Source organism: Pelmatolapia mariae, linkage group LG22 (assembly GCF_036321145.2).
Source record: "Pelmatolapia mariae isolate MD_Pm_ZW linkage group LG22, Pm_UMD_F_2, whole genome shotgun sequence".
Classification (NCBI taxonomy): Eukaryota; Metazoa; Chordata; class Actinopteri; order Cichliformes; family Cichlidae; genus Pelmatolapia; species Pelmatolapia mariae.
The window spans coordinates 6,548,372-6,559,003 of NC_086245.2; positions in this window are offsets into that span (position 1 = coordinate 6,548,372).

The window sequence follows — 10,632 nt, forward strand, 5'->3', positions numbered from 1 at the left end:
ACATCATCCATCATTTTACAAAAGAAACCATGCACTGATTTTCAAATAGAACTGAAAGTAATGAACTCATCTATATCTGAAGCTAATAAGAGACATTAACAAGGACATAAAATGATGTAATGCAAAAACTGAGTCAACTAATGGAGTCAGTTCTAATAAAATGTCCTTGAGTATCTTTAAGATTGTGATAAGCGGATGATGAAAATAAAAATGAAAGTTTTCCTGTTAAACGGAAGTGAAAGGTTTTTAAGACAACTTCAGAAACAGTTATTTTAATGTCTGCCATGCAAAGAGGCAGTAATAGAACACACACACACACACACACACACACACACACACACACACACACACACACACACACACACACACACACACACACACACACACGTTATGAAATCACCTTATGCATCACTCAGCTTATTTGTAGCTCACGACTCCAAAAAGCCTATTATGCGCTCTTAGGCCAGTGGGCAGATGGAGAGGCGATGGAGAGATTATGGAGCTGAAATGTCCACTGCCTTGACCTGCAAAGATGGAGGGAGACAATTACATTTGTCTGAACTGTTTCCATAGCAACATTTTCCCTCTGTCTCCCTGTCTTTCTCTCTATTTCTTCTTATTTATTTATTTATTTATTGGAAATTGAAGAGTTGCAGGAAATCAGTCAGCCTTCCATCCCGTAATAAGCGCCGACACCTTCTTTGCCTCGATGATGCATGGCGCGAGGCAGAGGGCGCACAGCTGATCTGCTCATTTGAAACTGTGGTGGAGGGAGTGGAGGCGCATATGTGTACGCTGGATCCAAATCAGTAATAAGCGAGTGTGCTCCCATTGTGTTTTGAAGCTGGCAAAAAGGAGAGGTCACGTCGAGATGAAAGCAGAAGCAGAAACTGTAAAGTCCATATTCCTCTTCCAGCAGTTTTCCAGCCTGTCTCTCGCACTCACTCACACGGTCATTTTCCCTCTCTCGGTCATCAGAGCACAGCAGAAACAAGCCAGCACTCTTGGGCTCTGGGTTGAATGTAATGCTGGTATTGTGAGATTCTGCTCCTACACTGGTAGATAGTGCAGTGCCACTCTGACTTGTAGTGCAGGTAGATTGGACCATTTCTACTGGATTCAAATCAAATCCATGAAAGAAAAGTGCTCAAAATGTAAAAGTTTTCAGCCTTTTTTTCCCGCCAAGAGTCAGAAACTGCTACTTTTCAAAGTCACCTGTGTCTCTAAATTATGAACAACATGTCCTTTGGCATCAGCGTGTAAGCACTCCAGGTTCAGACAATAATGAGATGGGTGTCTCGCTCTCAAAACATCATGTGTGCTTGTAAGAGACCCCATTGTGTCACACTAAAAAGCAGTGAGTAAGCATTGTTTTTCACTGTGCAACTAACATCTATACTCCAATTCAGACTGTGTTTTAGCCGAAACTCTGATCTTTTCTTAAACTTTTTTGGTTTTTGCTTCCTAAACCTAACCAGCGAGTGAAAACGACAATGTTGATTGACTGACCTGACTAACGTCTGACACCTCCAGTTTTCTAAAGCCACAAGTTATCTCTGGCCAGCTGTGAAAACAGAGATGCCAAAGGACATCATGTATGAAATTTGAGGACAGCAGCAATCAGAGTGGTGGTTTTTGATGCTGTGGGATGAGAATGTTTTGGATTTTAATAAACATTTAAATTTGCAACATGAATGCAAAAATGGACATGAAGTGCATTAGTCTAAAGATTCTTTATAACTCTGATTAGTCTCAGAATATATAACACTGCAGACACATACACTTACGTTTACAATATAGATGTACTGAATCCAAAGAAATGCCATAATGTTGCAGATTTTATTTATAAGAAGAGAGATGAGAGTAATGAATAAAGAGGGGAACTTATCGTATAGGTACAGAGCTTAAGAGGTACTTCACTCATTTTGTTTTGCATGGGGAATCTTTGAGAGGCTTTTTTAATGCCTCGTCTGAGTATGCCAACTGTATGGGTGTGGAAAAAACATCACAGAAACCCCTCTGAAGCTCTAAAATGCAGCAGAGATAAAATATAATCCTTTCTGCTTATAAGCAAAGCATCTCTCAGCAGTCGTTTAAAACACTGCTTCTTTCAAACACCACACCTTCAGTTTTGCATGCAGGCTTTCAGTCAAAAAGCAAATTACTCTGATGGCATCATCTTTATGATTTTTCATATTATAGCCTACAGCTACTGTCTCGGTTTGAGTGGCAGAGCAAAACCAGCTTCAGTGTGTAAAATCAGTGAAAAGCTCCAGGCGTTTGAATTTTTTAAAAGTGAGCTTCATAAAAAAACAGCCAGACCAACTAACAAATACCAAACTGGTGCAACTCCAAGGCAGCCTCTTCTTCTTAGATTTTCATTGTCGTTTCCTTGCAGACCAGCAGGGGGCAGTGCTGTCCTGGCGCGCTCCAGCGAACACCCACAGAGGAGCGTTAAAGCAGGCAGCAGAGGATGAACACAGAGAAACAATGTGTGGAGCCACTCCCTGCACATTACACCCAGAATGGAAATCATAGTTTTCATTATTCCTCTCAGAGAGTGCAGCTGATGGCATTTTGAACGTTTGTGAGTGTGAGTGGAGTGAGCAGTGGGAGGTGTTGGGAGGGAGGGAGGGAGGTGGGTGAAGGTTGTATCTAAATGGTTTTAATGGATCACAGAGTTCAACTTACTGCCATTGTCTCTTCATTCAGATGATGCTAAACAGACGCTGCTGGAGCCGCTTTAGCTCGCCTGCGTGTTTTCATTTGGTTTATATCGGAGCTGATTTGTGTGTGTGCGTCCTCCTGAGTCTGATGATGATGCAGTGTGTCCTTTTGGATGCTGCAAAGCTGAAGGTTTGCCTGCATCATGCTAGTGTGTGCGCGCATGGCTGCAGCATCTCTGTGTGAAACGTGTGACTGTGTGTGTGAGTTTCCCATTTATGCCTATAGTATGCAGCCAGTTGAAAAGCAATGAGGCGTATTTGTGTGTGCACTGGTGCTGAATGTCTGCGCTGTGTAGTTAAATGTGTGTGTGTGTGTTACAAGAAGTCTTTCTCCAGACTGAGCCCTAACAGGATCTCAGGAGCAGCTGTCGATTTGTCCCAATAGCCTCTCACTTTCACATTTCGCTCTCTTCTCTTCTTTCATCTCCTGCTTTCTCTCTTCTCATTGTCTCTTTTTATCACCACTCTCCTCTTCCCTTTTTACTTTATTTTTTCCTCCTCTTTCATCTCCTGCCACCCCTTTTCATATTGTTGTTTCCTTTCACCTTCTCTCTCCATGTCTCCCCTCTTCTTTCCTTTCATCTGGTCTCTTCCCCATTCCTCTCCTGCTGATGTTTTCTTTCACTCCTCTACTTGTTTCCCTTCATTGCCCTTCTTTTCTTTACATTCCTCTCTTTCCATCACCTCACTTCCTCTTTTATCTCAAATCTCCCTCTTCTCTCATTACCCCCTCACTCTCATTGTTTTCTCTCTCTTTTCTTCTTCTTCTGTCTCCTCCTGTCATCTGCCTTTCTGTCTTCCTTCTGTTTGCATCCTTTCTTCCTTTTATTTTTCTGATTTTCCCTCTCCTCTCCTCTCCTCTCCTCTCCTCTCCTCTCCTCTCCTCTCCTCTCCTCTCCTCTCCTCTCCTCCTAACATTTCAATATTGTCTCACTTTCACTGTGCCTTTTTGCTCACCTCTTCTATTCTGCTTCCCGCTTCCTTTATGCCAAATTCGATCGATGACATTCTTCTTTCTCTCTTTTTCGCTCCCCCCTCCCTCTTCTCCCCTCCATCTCTCACTCTTTCTCCCTTTCAGCTGACAGGAAATGAGATTCTAGCTTACTGGCTTATTTCCACCTGTCCCCAGTTTGACCTTTGCATGTGCCTTTCTCTGTTTCTAACACACACACCTATCCACCCCCTGGCACACACTCATATACCTTCCTCAACTTTCCCCACACGTACGCTTCCCTCAGCGGAGACAGTCGGGACCGTCGGCTCACGCACTCGCGTGTCTATGCACACACATTCGCAAAGCGACAACTATTTTACTCCGACACTTTTCCACCCACATTCGCGCACACATGGTTCACTTTATTCCACTACATTGTATCACCTCACAAATCGCTCTCAATTGGCTCCAGCTAGAAGAACACACAACCTCTCTAAACTGTTTAATAACGTCATTAATCATTTTGCTTTGACTTTGCGTTGGCACAGCCGGCTCTATAAGTGGTCTGAAAGTGGGTTACCATTTAAGGGGCCCCCGAGCTATGACAGGGTCTCCTAAAAGCTCTGAATTAATTGGTCTTTCATCTTGTGCTACATGGTCTTATGTATCGCTATATACACGGACACAGACTGTGCGGAGAGAGGAATGAGAACCAATTGCTGCAGATATCCCAGTTTTTAAAATTTGGGTTTAAAGGCTGTTTTGCATGCTTGAAAAGTGCAACTCAGTCATGTATTTTTAATAGTCAAAGATGGAGAGAGATATTCACCACTCCCTGCAAATTATATCCACCAAATTATTGTGATTTAACCCACTGATGTCCACTCTGCAGCACCAGTGCAATCAAACTATATCAGACACAGCAGAGTTTTGCCACTATTCACGAGGGACTGTCAATTTAATCAATTCCATTTATGTTATCATTCCAAATCACAACAATAGTGGAGAAGCAACAAGACAAACCCTGAAAAGGGAGTGATTTTTCCTTGGTTTTGCTTTTTGCTATTGTCCTTGTTACTGCTGGTGACATGAAACAGTATCTGCAACCCATTCAGATAGCACTGGTCTTCCAGGAAGGCACATCCGGAGGAGATACCAGGACATGGGTGTTGCATGAGGAGAGCCGGACAGGTACCAGCGTCTGCTCTGTTGTGTGAGAAGGAGCAGTAGGAGGACTACGTCCTACTAAATGAACTGACGTAGATAGCTTAAGTTCAAGTTTCTAATTGTCAGAAACAAACTTCGTGGGGCTGGTGTGACAGTCAGACATCCTTTAGTGGCAGCTGTGCTGACAGCACCTGTGCAGGTGAAACAAACACACAGTGGTTTATGCTTCCATTAGAAACACTGATATCCCTGAAGTTTAACTGGCTTTATATTCCACTAGCTGGGCCCACGTCCTCATTTAAGATTTGACAGCGTTTTAGTAGGTAAAAGTGAATGCTTTGACATGAATTGAGCTGCGGTTTGGGGAAGGCCTCGAAGGGGACTGGCGATGGCTCCCGGGCCTGGCAGATCCCCATGTACTGAATAGAAATGAAAAAGTTAAAGAATTGAGAACAAGGAGGGAGGGAGGGAGGGAGGGTGGGGCACGTAAACGAGAATGAACATCTTGCAGAACTGGGGGAACCTATGTAGATGACAACTGGAAGGCGCGTGTTTGGAGGTGTGGTTCTGCTCCTGAAATTCCGATACATAAGCTCCAATATATGGAGGATCAGTTGTTCCCTTAGTCTGTTTGAGCAGTCTGTGTTGATATATGAAGCACATTTGCTTTCTCATAGCTTGACTTCAGTTCTGTTTTTGACATTTTACAGGTAATATTATAAAGAAGTATACAAGGGTTGTTCACTTATCATAAATGATCAACATAGTGTGTGTGCTTGTGTGTAGGTGGTTCAGATGGCTGTAATAGAAAAGTGTATTTATAGTTAAACTTAATTTCACAGAATTACATTTCTTTTAATTTACTGCTATGAAAGTGCTTTGAAACTTTTTTCCATAATAAGTCTTTATGATACTTATTATTTAAATCATACATTTTTCTGAACATGAGATCGTGGGATCCAGAAGTCCTTGTGTTTTTAACATATCATTGGTGTGTTATGGTTGTAATTATTGGTTTTGTGATGTCTCTAGTTTCCCATACATTATTTCTTCTGCTGTCTCTGTGGTAATTATTTGCCTAATTCTCCATTTTAATTTGTTTAGTTTGGTTTCTCATGTGTCTTGTTCTTGTTTTTCAACTCTTTCCGCTTCACCGCGATCACCTGTCCCACCCTCATTAGTCTCACCTGTGTTTGGTCACCAGTCGGTCTTGTATTTTGGCCCCTGCCACCAGCAAAGAGATACAGAAAAGAACATCAACCACAGAGGAACCCAGTGTCCTGTAAGTGGCAGGATTGACTGAGTTTTATCCAAGTGTGGCATCTCCATGAACTTCAGATCCAACATCGCCCTCGCACAAAAACTGATTTGACCCTAAACACAGAGGCACAAGCTGAACAACGTCTTGTACCTGTGCAATGCAGTAAGAATTGCTCTGACCTTTCCACAGAGGAGACCAAATAACTACTTTAAAGGAAGGCCGGCTCTCCAGGACAAGACTCAGCTGTATATTTCCACTTAAAAGAGACAGCAAACTGTTTTCAGGCTACAAATGTTCACATTTTGCAGAGGAAATAGAAGAGTAAAGGAGGCCATTCATGTGAACAACCATCACTGAACAGAGGTGATGGGCTGCAACACTAATTATAAACCACCTAAGCTCGAGATCCTACCCCAAGGTGCTTTTTCCATACATCAACGCACACGATCACACAACGAAACAGCTCATGAACATGTCGTGGTGGGTCAGGACCATCTGAGGTTAAATACCTGGGACTCGCCATCAGCATTTAGAACTGAAGAAGCCTTCTGGATGAGAGGTGAAACATCTTCATGAACCTAAAAGAAGTCCAACTGCCTTCAGCTCAAGCACCCACGCAGACATATTTTTACCGCCACCTCCCACACAGCAGCAAGTGAGGAAAAATGGGTAATTCATTTTTGACTAATGACTGAGAAATAATTCCAGTGCTGAATAGCCAAAGGTTAAAATTCAGCAATGCCACAAAACTTTTTACTTTGTTTCCTAGAGATTTGAGAAGGATGCACAGTTAAACGATATTACTTTGTAATGCCAGACCAAAGTTATGTATAGTTTGCATGTTCCATACCCAAACATCAGCAGGTAGCTTTGCTTTGTTTTGTGAATTTTCTCTGTTTAAAAAAACAAAAATCAGATTAGTCATCAGTGATTTTGTCACAGCAGCATGCTTGACATTTTCTACAGTGGATTTTGTGTTCCCACCTAACGGGGGAAAAAAATCAGTGTTTTTTTTTTCTCAGCATACTAAATATAGTCTTTACTCATTAATCAGTAAAGGGAAAATGGGTCACGTATCACATTTCCTACCAATTAAATTTATACAGTCCAACAGTTTTGATCTGTGGGAAGTTCTAAATTTGCTTTTTTTCACTGTGACGTGTGACTTTATTTATTTTTTGTTTCGGGGAACAGAAAGCTGAACAGATGAGTTCTACTTGTCATTTTTGTGCAATAAGAGGGTATTAGGCTCATTTTCTCCACTGACTACTGTTGGGCTACATGAAAGTCACCATGCTTGATGCCAAGTTGTTGTGATTCCTGTACATCCAGCACAGAGCCTCTAGTTTGTCCTCAAAACCTCCGTTCCCTCTCTCTGTTAGGGTGTCTGCGTGTGAGTTCCCTGTTTGTGTGGAGCTGCACTGCTTCTCAACAGATTCAAATGCACACCTGACACTCATCAGCTAATCAAGCTCGTCTGTAAATGTACACCGGCTCATCCATCCGCTCTCACACTGATTTTTTTATTTTTGTCAAACAGCATGAGTGGTGGAGATGTTTGGGCTCCATATTTAGTTCTCTAGTGCTTCTTAGCTGTTTGCTTCTTTGACTTTGCTCATCCTGCCTTCATTTGCTCGAGATAACCACATGTCATGCTACAGCTCTTTGTTAAGACTGTCAACTCCCTGTTGACAAATCCTACCTGCCCACTGTCAATCAGCTCCTCCTGTTCATTTGGACGTAGCATTTTCAACGGGAGAAAAGTTTCGTCTCTCATCCAAATGACTTCAGTCTCAGCTGACTGCAGATTTCTCCAACCTTATAAACTGTACATTTTACAATGTACAATGACTGAAACTAGCCCACTGAATGACCGATGGGCTGTGAGGTCAGTTCGTCGATCATTAATATGCAAATTGTCATGACCAGTAATCAACAACCACTGATCTAAGCCCACTGATTCATCTGGAAAACCCTAAACTTCCTGCTTGGACCCACACTGAGGTTGAATCTGGACTTTCCTAAACAAAGCCCTGCTTTGTTGCACCCTGGTTTTATAAAATGAAGAAACAAACCCAGGTATCTTTGTTATCAATGGCTGGGTTTATTCGCCTCAACAGTGGAAACCGGGCTAAGGGGCTAAGCTGGTTATTAACCCAAGCTTTATCAGCGTAGCTACGAGCACATTCACATGAAAGAGGTGAGGATGGCTGCACCTGAACAATCACAAATATGGGTAAGTCTGCTGACAGCAGAGAAGCTGATCGTATGGAGGAGGATAAAACTATAATTTCAGAAAAATAGGAACAATTTAAATGGAATACAGACCGAAAGCAGCAGTATGAGTGTATACAAGTATTGAATTAAAGTGGCGTATGAATATGTGTGTGTATTTGCGTGCATGCTTTAAACACTTTGGTCCGTCCAGACTGGAAAACACTACATTAAAACATTTAAAGCCACAAAGTAAATCTTGCAAAAATTCTCCCTTTTATGCAACTTTCGTGAAATAAAGTCACATTTAAGAATCTGCAGGGGAAGACAGAGACACTCTTAAAAACCTTTGACCTCCACAACAGAGAGGTCAGAGTGATCTTGCATGAATGGTGACGTTGACAGAACTGCTGATGTGTAACCTGGAACATAACGTGTTCTGGAGCAGGTTATGTACCAGGATTAACCCTGAAGTCACCTGGGTAAGCCCAAATCCTACTTCATAGCAGCCAGCTCTTTGTGTCTTACACTTTTTCAGATTTGCTGTTCTCTAACTGCTCCCAAGACGATTTATTGAATAAATCACTTGTTTGAGGAAACCTTAAACAGTTTACACTCAGTTAGACACAGTTTGCAGAGCTCATTTAATCTTTTCGAAAAACTCCAAACACATGGTTACTCACTTAAACACATTTTTGCACAGTTACTCACATGAGGCAGAAGTTAAACGTGATTACACAAAATTGTTCACACTTGTAACAGATGTGATGAAACTCAATTTTGCTGGGGTGAGCTGGAGGACGAAATCAACAGCGGATGGAAACAATGAGAGACACGGCAAAGAAACATGGGGGGACACAAAATCCAGTAAATTTAACTGTGTTAGGCCATGTTTACCATGTTTGTTTATGGAGCAACAACCCATATGAGATAAATCAGAGGAATGCGCAACATGAGACTCGAGTGTGTCTCAGGCTATGATTTACTCATGAAAGTTTTTCCCCACATCGTGTTTACTTGATTCATACTATAATTATGTTGGATGAATTTTAAAAAGAGTTGAAATCTCCTACTTTCACAAGTAAACTGTATTTTGATAGAGGCATAGCGGTGTTATACAGATATGACACAGCAAATACAAAACATACACATGTTACTCAGGAAAGCCCAAAGTAAACAGTTCAGTTCACATGATTTTGAATTGTTATAGCAAGACTTCTGCACATCATGTTGTAAATAAAAGAAGTTTAAGGCCCTACTTTCATTTTTTACTCTGTACTTTCTAACTTTAAGCGTAGAGGTTTAGTGTAGCTGCCAAAAAAAAAAAAAGCAGAAGATCTGAGTTTGATCCTGGAAGTTGCATCAGGAAGGATATCAGGGGTAAAAATCTGCCAAATCAAACATGGAGGTACCCACTGTTTTTCTGTGTAACTTTTATAGAAATGTACTATGGCCAGTTGAAACTGTCAAGACTTCGGTTGCATGTTGTGAACATTGCTTTCAACTTATTGTTGCATTGCGTAACATATGCTCAGTAGTGTTTGTATTTTGACTGGCTGTGTGTGCGTGACCTGATGCTACGGTGTAGTTTTTGGGTGCAGATAAAAATGTTTTGATGTGTTTTGCCAAATCAGAGTTCATGAACTGCAGTTTGAAAATTGGATTTTTGTGCTTACAGTGTTGAGAAAAAAAGGTGAGTTTTCAAGAGATGTGTCTTAGAAACTGTGAAATATTTTAATTTAACTTCTGATACTTCTGATATCTCAGTACTGCAATGAGAAAAACACCTCTGGTATTTTTAGGAAACTTCCTTTAGAATGACACCTTCATGACACGTTTTAATTCCTGCTTTTATCACTTCTAGTACAAAAACAGCATTTTTTCCAAAGTGCCTTGCGAGGATCTTCATAGAACCTTTGTCTTTGCAAATATATTTATAAATTTATTGTACATAATCTTCTGGTTTTATAAACTGTTCATATTAGCATAAAAGTTGTCATCTTCATTTTTTAGTTAAGATAAATTAAAGAGCACGTGATGCACTTGAAAGCAGCAACTAAGTTTCAAGATCGTCTCCTGTTCAAGCTTTCTGAAAAAAGATTATATATATTTACTGCAATTTTGCAACTATTACATGTTTGAAGAGGAATGTATTGAATGAAACATTTTACATTACGAGGAAAGTCTTTAATGAACAACAAGACAAGTGCCCCTGCAAATCCACCAAAGGCAATTAACCTTGTTTATTGCTAATGGTTTACCACTCAGTTCTTGGTTAATGATGGACAAAGAAAAGAAAAAAGTGGAGGCACGTAAACGTTTAACCCACG